Source organism: Zingiber officinale, chromosome 1A (assembly GCF_018446385.1).
Source record: "Zingiber officinale cultivar Zhangliang chromosome 1A, Zo_v1.1, whole genome shotgun sequence".
In the NCBI taxonomy this organism is placed as follows: domain Eukaryota; kingdom Viridiplantae; phylum Streptophyta; class Magnoliopsida; order Zingiberales; family Zingiberaceae; genus Zingiber; species Zingiber officinale.
The window spans coordinates 55,854,195-55,864,885 of NC_055987.1; positions in this window are offsets into that span (position 1 = coordinate 55,854,195).

A 10,691-nucleotide genomic window follows, 5' to 3' on the forward strand; every position below is an offset into this window, starting at 1 on the left:
TACGTGTTGCAGTTTCTTGTGATATTTCATCTTGTATAGTTGGTACTAGATTAGACGTGTCCTTTATTATTTCCTTAAGAACAAATTTACTTATGGGCTTGTGATTCATTACATAGTCCTCTTCTAAAAATCAGGCATTGGTGCTTACAATGACCTTCTGATTTTTAGGATTATAAACCTACTTTCGTTTCTCTAAGATAACCCACAAACAAGTGAACTCCTGTCCAACTTATCATTGTCTCTCTTCAGCACATGTGCTGGACTACCTAAATCCGAATATGCTTCAAAATAGGCTTACGCCTATTCTGCAATTCTATGTGAGTAGAGAGTTCTGACTTATAAGGTACTATGTTCATTTCCATTTCCAGAGTATATCCTCAAAACTAATTTAGTAATTTTCTGAATAACTCATCATCGATCTAATCATTTCCATAAGAGATCTATACCTTCTTTCTACTACACCATTCTGTTGGGGTGTACCAGGTGTAATTAGTTGGGATTGAATCTCAACTTCTGATAAGTGACTCCTAAACTCTCCTAAGAGGTACTCATCACTACGATCTTACCGTAGTGTCTTGATACTTTTACTTTGACGTTTCTCCATATCAGCCTCGTAATTTTTGAACTAATCAAAGCACTTAGACTTGTGGCGCATCAAGTAAATGTATCCGTATCTCGAATAGTCATCTAAAAGAGACGAAATATTCGAAACCACCTCTTGCTTGGATAGTCATAGGTTCACACAAATCAGAATGAACCAATTCCAACCCATCTTTGGCTCTATATCCCTTAGACTAAAAAGCCCTCTAGGTCATTTTTCCTTCCAAATAAGACTCACAGGTTGGAAAGTTTTCCACCACCAATGAACCCAAAAGTTCATCGGCTATTATCCTTTGAATCCTACTCAAGTTAATATGACCTAACCTTAGATGCCAAAGATATAATTGGTTCATTTCCGAAGGTAGCTTTCTCTTATTAGATTTAGAAGATGTGTTATTAATTTTCATTTGTTGCATTGTGGGAGTTATTGGATTTTAAATTGCCAACCAACGTACCAGAACAGATAACTTCCCTATTTTTCTTGATAATAACTTTGTTATCAAAATAGACAGAATATCTATTCTTTAATAGTTTAGAAATCGAAAAATAAGTTCCTTCTAAACTTGGTACGTAGAGATAATTTCTCAAAATCCATGTTTTATTCCTATCGCAGGATAAACACCTCCCACTACAACAGCTGCTACTTTTGCAGCAGTGCCCATGTAGACGGTGATTTCCCTTTCATATAGTTGTTGGGTTTCATGGAACCCCTGCAATGAATTACAAACATGATCAGCGACTCCCGTATCTACACACCAGGTACCGGTAGATAACACCACTAAACATGTATCAACTAATGAATAAAGTACACCTTTATTGTTCTCAGTTCTGAGAGGACAGTCCACCTTAATGTCCAAGTGTTATTTCTAATCATTATATTTGGGACTACTAAGTTTATTCTATAGTATAATAACTAGGAGATTGACAAACATTTGAAATTCTAAGAATCACAAAAATATTTGGTCAACACCAACACTCTAAAATCCCTATGAATTTTGTATGCCATGATAGTGTGGATGTATATAAATTCAAAAAAGAGATTTTGTCCATTAATTTTATTATCTCGTCAACCTAACTTTGTGACAAATAAAATTAATAGTTGGTCTATCTTTGATCAAATATTTGGCCAAAACTTTGAATTTGAAATAATATTGATTCATCAAAACAATATCATTTAAAATTCACCAACACCTCAAACACCGTGAATTTTTCATGCCACGATAGTGTGGACGTATACAAAATTGAACATTTGTAAGAGGAGGGTTATACCCATTAATAACCTTATCAACCTATCTTTATGACAAATAAAATTACCTCAAACATCATGAATATTGTATGCCACGATAGTGTGGACGTATACAAATTCAAACATTTGTAAGAGGGATTTTACCCATTAATTTTATTATCTTGTCAACCTGACAAATAAAATTACCTCAAACACCGTTAATTTTTTATGCCACGATAGTGTGAACGTATACAAAATCTCAACATTTGTAAGAGGGGGTTTTAATTTTATTATCTTGTCACCTATCTTTATGACCAATTAATAGTTGGTTTTCCTTCGGTCACACAAATAATAGCAGTGACTCCGATAGGGAGGATACTATTAAATGTGCCTAAGTGTATACCATGACTTGATACTTAGTCCATTAAATAAGATTATGCCCCTTCCGATGGGGAAGATCACACGCTCTTAATTAGTTTCCTATAACCATCCAAAATGGAAGTTTGATCTAGTGATCCGCAAACAAACTCATCTGATGGGGAGGGAGGCACTCAGAGCCAATACGCAAGTTTGTTGCATCACTTACAAACCAGTAATGGAGACCGTGGAATTTATCTAAAAATCCCTCTTCCACTTAGTTATTTAAGGTGAGGAATTTTAACTATGCAAGTAAACATCACATGCACACACACATCACAGTAAATAAAGCAATAAATATGAAAATTAATTTTTCAACTATTATGGCTTCTTCCATCACTATCCTTCGCGTGCTACCATCCCTAGAGATCATGTCGTCGGGTCCATCGAGCTTCCTTTTCCGCTGCGCCTCTGGTCCTTCAATAGCACCACGCCTCTCAAGGATACGATCCGCGACAAAAATAGAAATTTACATATATCGATCCTATATTCCATAAAGGAATGTACATGCAATCTAGATCGAAAATAAAATTCTAAAAACCTAGGGCTAATACATCTCCTGCTGTATTAGTTACATACAATCATGCACACATAAAATAATGTCCTTAACATGTCCAATGGTCCAATCACACACAATATCTATATGTCATAATAGTTGGAGCATGCAACCACAAAGTTAGCACATCCTACTATTATCCTGCCTAAATTATGTATGATATGTGCATAATCTATTTGAAAACCAAAACACATAGAGGCAAACCCTAGCTCTAATACCAATTGTTGGTTGGTCCTAGGAAGATCGTACTAGTTCCACTGTACAAAAATTTTGTACAAGTGCCAAACCTTTCCTAAACAACCTATTATATTCTTTAGAAATTAAATTAGGAATCACAAACAGAACTTAACATTATTGATTCCAAATTTAACTTATTTATTCTTAATGGTTTAGATTTGGATCGCAAGCAGAACTTAACACTATTGATCCAAATCAACCTATGTTACAAATTCAATTAAATATATATTTCGGAAATCGGTTCCCAGGACAAACATGGCGAGGTACATGACCTTCTTGGGTATGGGAGCATCCACCACTGCCTCGACAAAACCTTTTAACGAAATTAAATATTTAATTTCCTAAAATAACATTAGGTTTAACCAAAGGAACAATCGAATCACAAATTCGAAAAACAAAAAAAACACAAACTCGAATAAGGAATTCGAAAAACTAGAATCTAATGCCTCTTGTGTTTGGAATTCTTACAAAGAAAAATAATTAGTATGATGCGGAAAATAATTACTAGTTATACCTTCCTTTGTATGCAACAACCTCTTGATCTTCTACCGTATTCCTCTTCTTATCCCGTACGTTGTGTGGGCAACGATCTACAGAGATGAGAACCACCCAAGCTCCTTCTTCTCCTTGCAAGGTTTGGCCACCACAAGTACTCCAGGAATAGATGAGGTTCGACCACCACCACCAAGCTCCAAGGGATGCTTTCTTTCTCTCCTTCTTCTCCAAGCTAGAATCCGGCCACCTTCAAGCTCCAAGAGATGATAAAGTTCGACCAATGAAGAAGAAAGAAAAGGAAGAGGGAAAAGCAATAGGGCCGACCACCACCAAGGAGGAAAAGAGAGGAAGAAATAGAATAGAGTCCTTACCCCTGAAGGCACCTCTACCCCCTCTTTTATAATCCTTGGTCTTAGCAAATAAGGATATTTAAATAAAGACTTTCTTAATTCCTTTGTCATGAAAAGAAAAATTTATTTAATTAAAAAAAAAAATTCCTTTTCATTATTAACATGGTCGGCCACCTATAAGTTATAAACAAGGAAATTTTTAATTAACACAAGAATTAAAACTTCCTAATTTGTTTCCGGAAATTTATAAAAAAACTTTTCAATAATTTTTCCCTTCATGGTGGGTTATAAAAGGAAATTTTATAAATTAAAATTTTTCTTTTAAACATGTAGATGATTTCTAAAAAGGAAAGTTTTCTCTAAAATTAAAATCTCCTTTCAATCTACAAATAAGGAAAGATTATCTTTTGTAGAAACTTATAAAAGGAAATTTTTAATTTTAAAACTCTCTTTTTAAATCATGAACATGGTTACAAAAAAAGGAAAGTTTTATCAAAATTAAAATCTTCTTTCAATCTACAAATAAAGAAAGATTTCAAATCTTTTCTTGATCTTTTGTAGAAGCTATAAAAGGAAAGATTTAAATTTTAAACTCTCTTTTATAAAACCACGTTATCCACATAAGAAAAGATTTTTAATGAAATCCTTTTAATTTTATTAGGGTCGACCACATCATGCTTGGGCTCCAAGCATTGGCCGACCCCTCCATCTTTGCTCAACCCTTTGCTTGGCGGCCCAAGCTTGGTCTCCAAGCTTGCTTGGCCGTCTCCTTTGGGTTGGGTAAGGAGTGGGTATGCAGTGGGTATAAATCTCTATATACATGAGGCTACGATAGGGACCAAGAGGAGGAATTGGTTTTGGTCTCCCGATGAAATTAAGCTTCTCGTGTTCGCCCCGAACACTCAACTTAATTTCATCAATAATAATTCATACCACTAAAGAATTATTATTGAACTACCGCACCAATCCCAAATTACGTTTTGGGCTCCTTCTTATTATAAGTGTGTTAGTCTCCCTGTGTTTAAGATGTCGAATGTCCACTAATTAAATGAGTTACTGACAACTCACTTAATTAATATCTTAGTCCAAGAGTAGTACCACTCAACCTTATCGTCATGTCGGACTAAGTCCACCTGCAGGGTTTAACATGATAATCCTTATGAGCTCCTCTTGAGAACATTCTCAACCTAGATTACTAGGACACAGTTTCCTTCTATAATCAACAACACACACTATAAGTAATATCATTTCCCAACTATCGGGCCTTTTGATTTATCGAGCTAAATCTCACCCTTTGATAAGTCAAAGAAATAAATAATAAATATATGTACTTGTTATTATATTAGGATTAAGAACACACACTTCCATAATAACTAAGGTCTTATTCTTTTATTAAGTCAGTATAAAAAGAGCTTACCTTAAATGGTCCTACTCAATACACTTAGAGTGTACTAGTGTAATTTATTAGTCAAGATAAACTAATACCTAATTACACTATGACTATTCCAATGGTTTGTTCCTTTCCATCTTAGTCGTGAGCTACTGTTTATAATTTATAAAGAACCGATTACATGATCTTCTGTGTGTGACACCACACACCATGTTATCTACAATATAAATTAATTGAACTACTACACTTAGTAGTAAATGTAGATAATTTTGACCAATGTGATTCTTAATTATTTATACAAAATGTTAGACTTTTAGTATACACTCTAACAATTCGTCCATTAAACCTTATTATTATTTTGTTACGGTATTTTACATTCTCCCCCACTAATAAAAATTTGGTCCTCAAATTTCGCTATTTACCATCAGCAAGTACTAGCAAAAGCTAAACAGTATAAATGCTGAACGGAAACCTAACCCACAAGCCTCAAGTAAAAAGATGGGGGTATCGAGCTTGAATCGTATCCTCAAGCTCCCAGGTAGCCTCCTCGTCAAAATGATACTATCATCTGACTTTAACCATCCAGATAGACTTGTTCCGTAGCTGACGCTCTCTGTGGTCCAGAATCCATACTGGAACCTCCTCGTAAGTATCGTCAGGCTGAATGAGATCTGATATATCTGACAGAACGTGTGCTGGGTCAGATACGTATCTCCTCGGCATGGACACATGGAATACACCGTGAATGCCTGCAAGAGCCGGTGGTAGTGCCAGACGGTAAGCTATTGCTCCAATCCTCTCCAAGATCTGGAAAGGCCCAATGAATCGTGGAGCTAGATTACCTCGGAGGCCAATTCTCTTTACCCCTTTCGTGGGTGAGACTCTCAAAAATACATGGTCGCTAGTAGAGAACTCCAGGGGTCTCCGTCGCCAATCAACATAACTATTCTGGCGATCCTGCGGTTCGGACATTCTCCGTCTAATAGTGCGGACCAATTCTACCTCCTGCCGACCTCTATGAGGTCATAGCAACTGGGCCTCCCCAACCTCCTCCTAGAGGGTGGGTGCCCGATAAGGTCTACCATACAACGCTTCAAACGGTGCCATCTGGATAGACGAATAATAGAAGTTGTTGTAAACAAACTCCTCTAATGGCAGATGGTCCTCCCAGCTGCCTCTGAAATTCATAACGCAAGTCCTCAACAAGTCCTCTAAAGTCCGGATGGTCCGCCCTGACTGCCCATCTGTCTGCGGATGGAATGCTGTACTGGAATGGAGCTATGTGCCCAAGACTTGCTGCAGACTCTGCCAGAACTGGGACGTGAACCGTGGGTGTCTATCCGATATAACACTCAAGGAAGACCATGCAATCTAATGATCTCTTGACAATACTGCTCTGCTAATCGATCCGGTGAATCAGTCTTCCGAATAGCTAAGAAGTTTCCGGATTTGGTTAATCAGTCAATGATTACCCAAATCGCGTCATGGCCTCGTTGTGTCCTAGGAAATCCTACCACAAAAATCCATAGTAATGAGCTCCCATTTCCACTCTGGAATAGGAATCCTCTGAAGTAATAGAGCCGATCTTTGGTGCTCAGCTTTCACCTGCTGACAGACTAGACATCTAGCTACAAACTCTGCGATGCCTTTCTTCATGTTGATCCACTAATAGGAACGCCTCAAATCTTGATACATATAGGTTCCACCAGGGTGGATGGCAAATCGTGAGTGATGGGCCTTCTAAAGTAACTCCTCCAAGACCAAGTGAGATTTGGGTACACATAATCTGCCTCGGAATTAAATGATACCCTTGTCATCTCGAGTGAACCCTGTTTACTACCCAGAAGCTATTTGACTGCCAATGGACTGTAAGCGCTGATCATCGGCCTGGGCCACTCGGATCCTCGTCCTAATCGACGACTGAGCAACCATGGTAAAAAGAATACCCTGCTCTGTTTGTCCCTGCTCCTCAAGGCCCAACATGAAGAAACTCTGAATCAAATCCGTGCCTAAAACTCGATGGTGAGCTAAAGCCCTCTAAACTTTCGATTAAGCACATCAGCAACCACATTAGCTTTCCCTGGTGGTAGCTAATGGTATAATCATAATCTTTCAGGAATTCCATCCATCTCCTCTGTCGGAGATTGAGTTCCTTCTAGGTGAAAAGATATTTGAGATTCTTTTGATCCGTAAGAATCCTAAATGTAATATCCTACAGATGATGCCGCCAAATCTTCAAAGAAAAGATAATGGCGGTTAACCCTAGATTATGTACAGGGTAGTTCTTCTCTTGCTCCTTCCACTGACGAGAAGCATAGGAGACTACCCTGTCGTGTTGCATCAAAATAGAGCTCAAACCCTGTAGAGAAGCGTTGGTATAGAGTACGAACTTGTCCTCTCCAGAGGCAAAACTAGAACTGGTGCCGACACTGATCTCCGATTCAGTTCCTGGAAGCTGGTCTCGCCGACTTCTGGCCACGTGAACTTCACGCCCTTCTTGGTCAGGCGTATCAGTGGCATAGCAACGTGAGGAAAAACCCTCAACAAACCTCTGGTAATAACTAACTCGATAAAGGAAGTTGCGAGTCTCATGTATAGACTACGACAACTCCCAACTGGTAACAACCTCTATCACCTGTGGATCCACGGTATACCCCTACTGGTGACCATGTGTCTCAATAATCTCACAGAAGATAATCAAAATACACACTACAGAATTTCACACATAAATGTTCCCGTCGAAACATCCTTAGAACTATGCGAAGATAGTGTACGTGATACACCTCGGATCGGGAATAGCTCATCACGTCGTCAATAAAGATAATGGATATTGATCCAATATCCTAGGGATACCCAAATCATCGAGTCCATGATAACATCTAGGGCACTATAAGCCTAAATGATAAAACCAAAAACTTAAAATGTTCGTACATCAGACATCCTCAACATAAGATCCTCGACAATAAACACCAAGGAATAGATCATCAAATGTGAGAGCAATGCTCCATCACAATAAAAATAACATATGTGAGAGCAACGCTTTACCACAAGCAATCCTCAATATATGGGAGCAACACTCCACCACAAACGATCCATAATATGTGGGAGCAATGCTCCACCACAACAATCTATAATATGTGGGAGCTACGCTCCACCATAAATAATCCATAAGTGATCAAGACATCTAACTATCTAGCTAGAGAATGCACGAGAGTGCTCTACCACAGGTCATTATGGGCAGCCAAGGGTATAACAACCTAGTAAACATATCAAATCCATTGTCAACTCTCTCAACATCGTAGTGAGTCACCCACCAGTAGGAGAATTAGTTGACAAGGTAATAAACCAATCACATAATGTAGACACTCAACATAGGTAGGACCATCATGATGCTACCAATAATACACCTGGCACACGTGCACACACAACATAGGTATGATCAGCATGATACCTCCAACAATACATACCGAACACGTGTGCATATATTAGCATGGGTATAATCGACAATACTCCTCCAATAATACTCACCTAACATATATACACATACGCTAAGAGTATAATCAACGTAATACTTCCAATAAACATAATGGACATGAGTGCACACACAGAACTGATATAAAAAATCAAGTATAAGTATCAAGCAGGAAAAATAATAATCATAGATAATCTAAGGTATGACAGCCTAATCATCCAGTAATAACCATGCTCTAAGTTCAAACGAACAAATAGAGGCCAAGAAAGAAATACTCGCCATGGTTCAACATTGCACGTCTATGTCGTACCACTACAGAGACTATATCTAATGGTCCACTCAACCTCCTGACTAAGAGTCTACCTATCAAGAGTGTATTTCTAGAACTCTCTTAGTCGTTCTTGTAAATATCCTCCGTCAAATGTCGACAAAAGGTCGAACACTCTCTGATCTGACATATAGACCTCCAGACCTTGGTAAATGATCACGTGATCAAGGCCTTAAGCTACTTGATAGAGACAATATTAGTTGAGCCATCTAACCATTGTGTTGCAGTACTTCATGCTACGGTTGCTCTACCTGAGGTTTAGTAACCTCTAGAGGCGAGCAATGCACACAAGATAGAGAAACACTATAACTAAATAGCTAGTCAAAATATCTGTCAATTGACACTCTACCTCTCGCAGATCATTATATGATATTTCCACTCGGAATAGTGGATCTCATAGGTGTTAATCAACTAACACCTTGGTAACGGTTATATCTCCTAAGTGTTAAGCAGTTAGCTCTACACCTTTTTACATCAGTGGGGTCACCTAGCCCAAATGTACCTTCCAAGATATCTAACCAGGTACATACAGTCTAAGATTAAAACCCTCAAGGAATAGGATACATCGATCCTCTATAGACTGACCAAGCCGACAATGGCATACGACTAATTCAGTCTTTTCCAAGTCGATACAAGCCATGTACTCAAATGTGCTTACAATTTCTAACTAAGCACGAGTAACTCAAAAATCAACATCTCTATAAAATAGAGAAAGTCGATCCCTTGCTGATCGGACCAATCAAAAATTAGATCAGTCATCTACTAACTAAATCTAACAAGAGTACATTAATCCTCCACAAGCAATTAAGGTAAATCGATCCACAACTACCCAAGTCGACAAGCGTAAATTAGTCTTTTACCGATCGATCTAACAAGGAAAATCAACCATCTACTGGCGTAGCTAATTAAAGTAGATCGGTACTCTACTGGCTGAGTATTAAGCAACATAAATATGTAGTTTCTAACCACTACCCAGCTAATGATAGCAGGGACTGGTATATGCCTCTAACTCCTAACTAACTAGTAGTAAAAGAAGCTAAAACTACCGATGGTATGATAAGAAAAATCACCAGAGATTGTAATCCTTGATCTCTATTAAGGTCGATCATGATCAGTGGGTGACCCAACACATGTAATATATGCTACAACAACTAGATAGGTACTAATAAAGAGTGCTAATACATGTCATAACTATAATAGACAATAATGCATATACCAAAAGAAATGTATGATAACAATATACCAACAAACCTCTTATAGCTTGGAGATGTCCTGCCGTTGCCAGGTCCCAAAACCCGAAAAAGTCACATTGAGAAAACCAAAACATGAAATCCAAAACACAGGAAATAAGACTAGTAAACCTATGGCTTTGATACCAATAAATTATTATGCCCAAGAGGAGTCCTGACCAGAGGAAAAATCCGGCAACATCTCCCCTATACACGTGACAATTTGAATCATTTCTACATCCACAAATATACATCAACCACATACGACTGGAATATATACACAACCACACAGTTTATATTCAGCCCACTCGGCTGTAACAAAAAAAAAATACAACTACGCAGTTATATATATATATATATATATATATATAACAACCCACTCGGTTGTACTA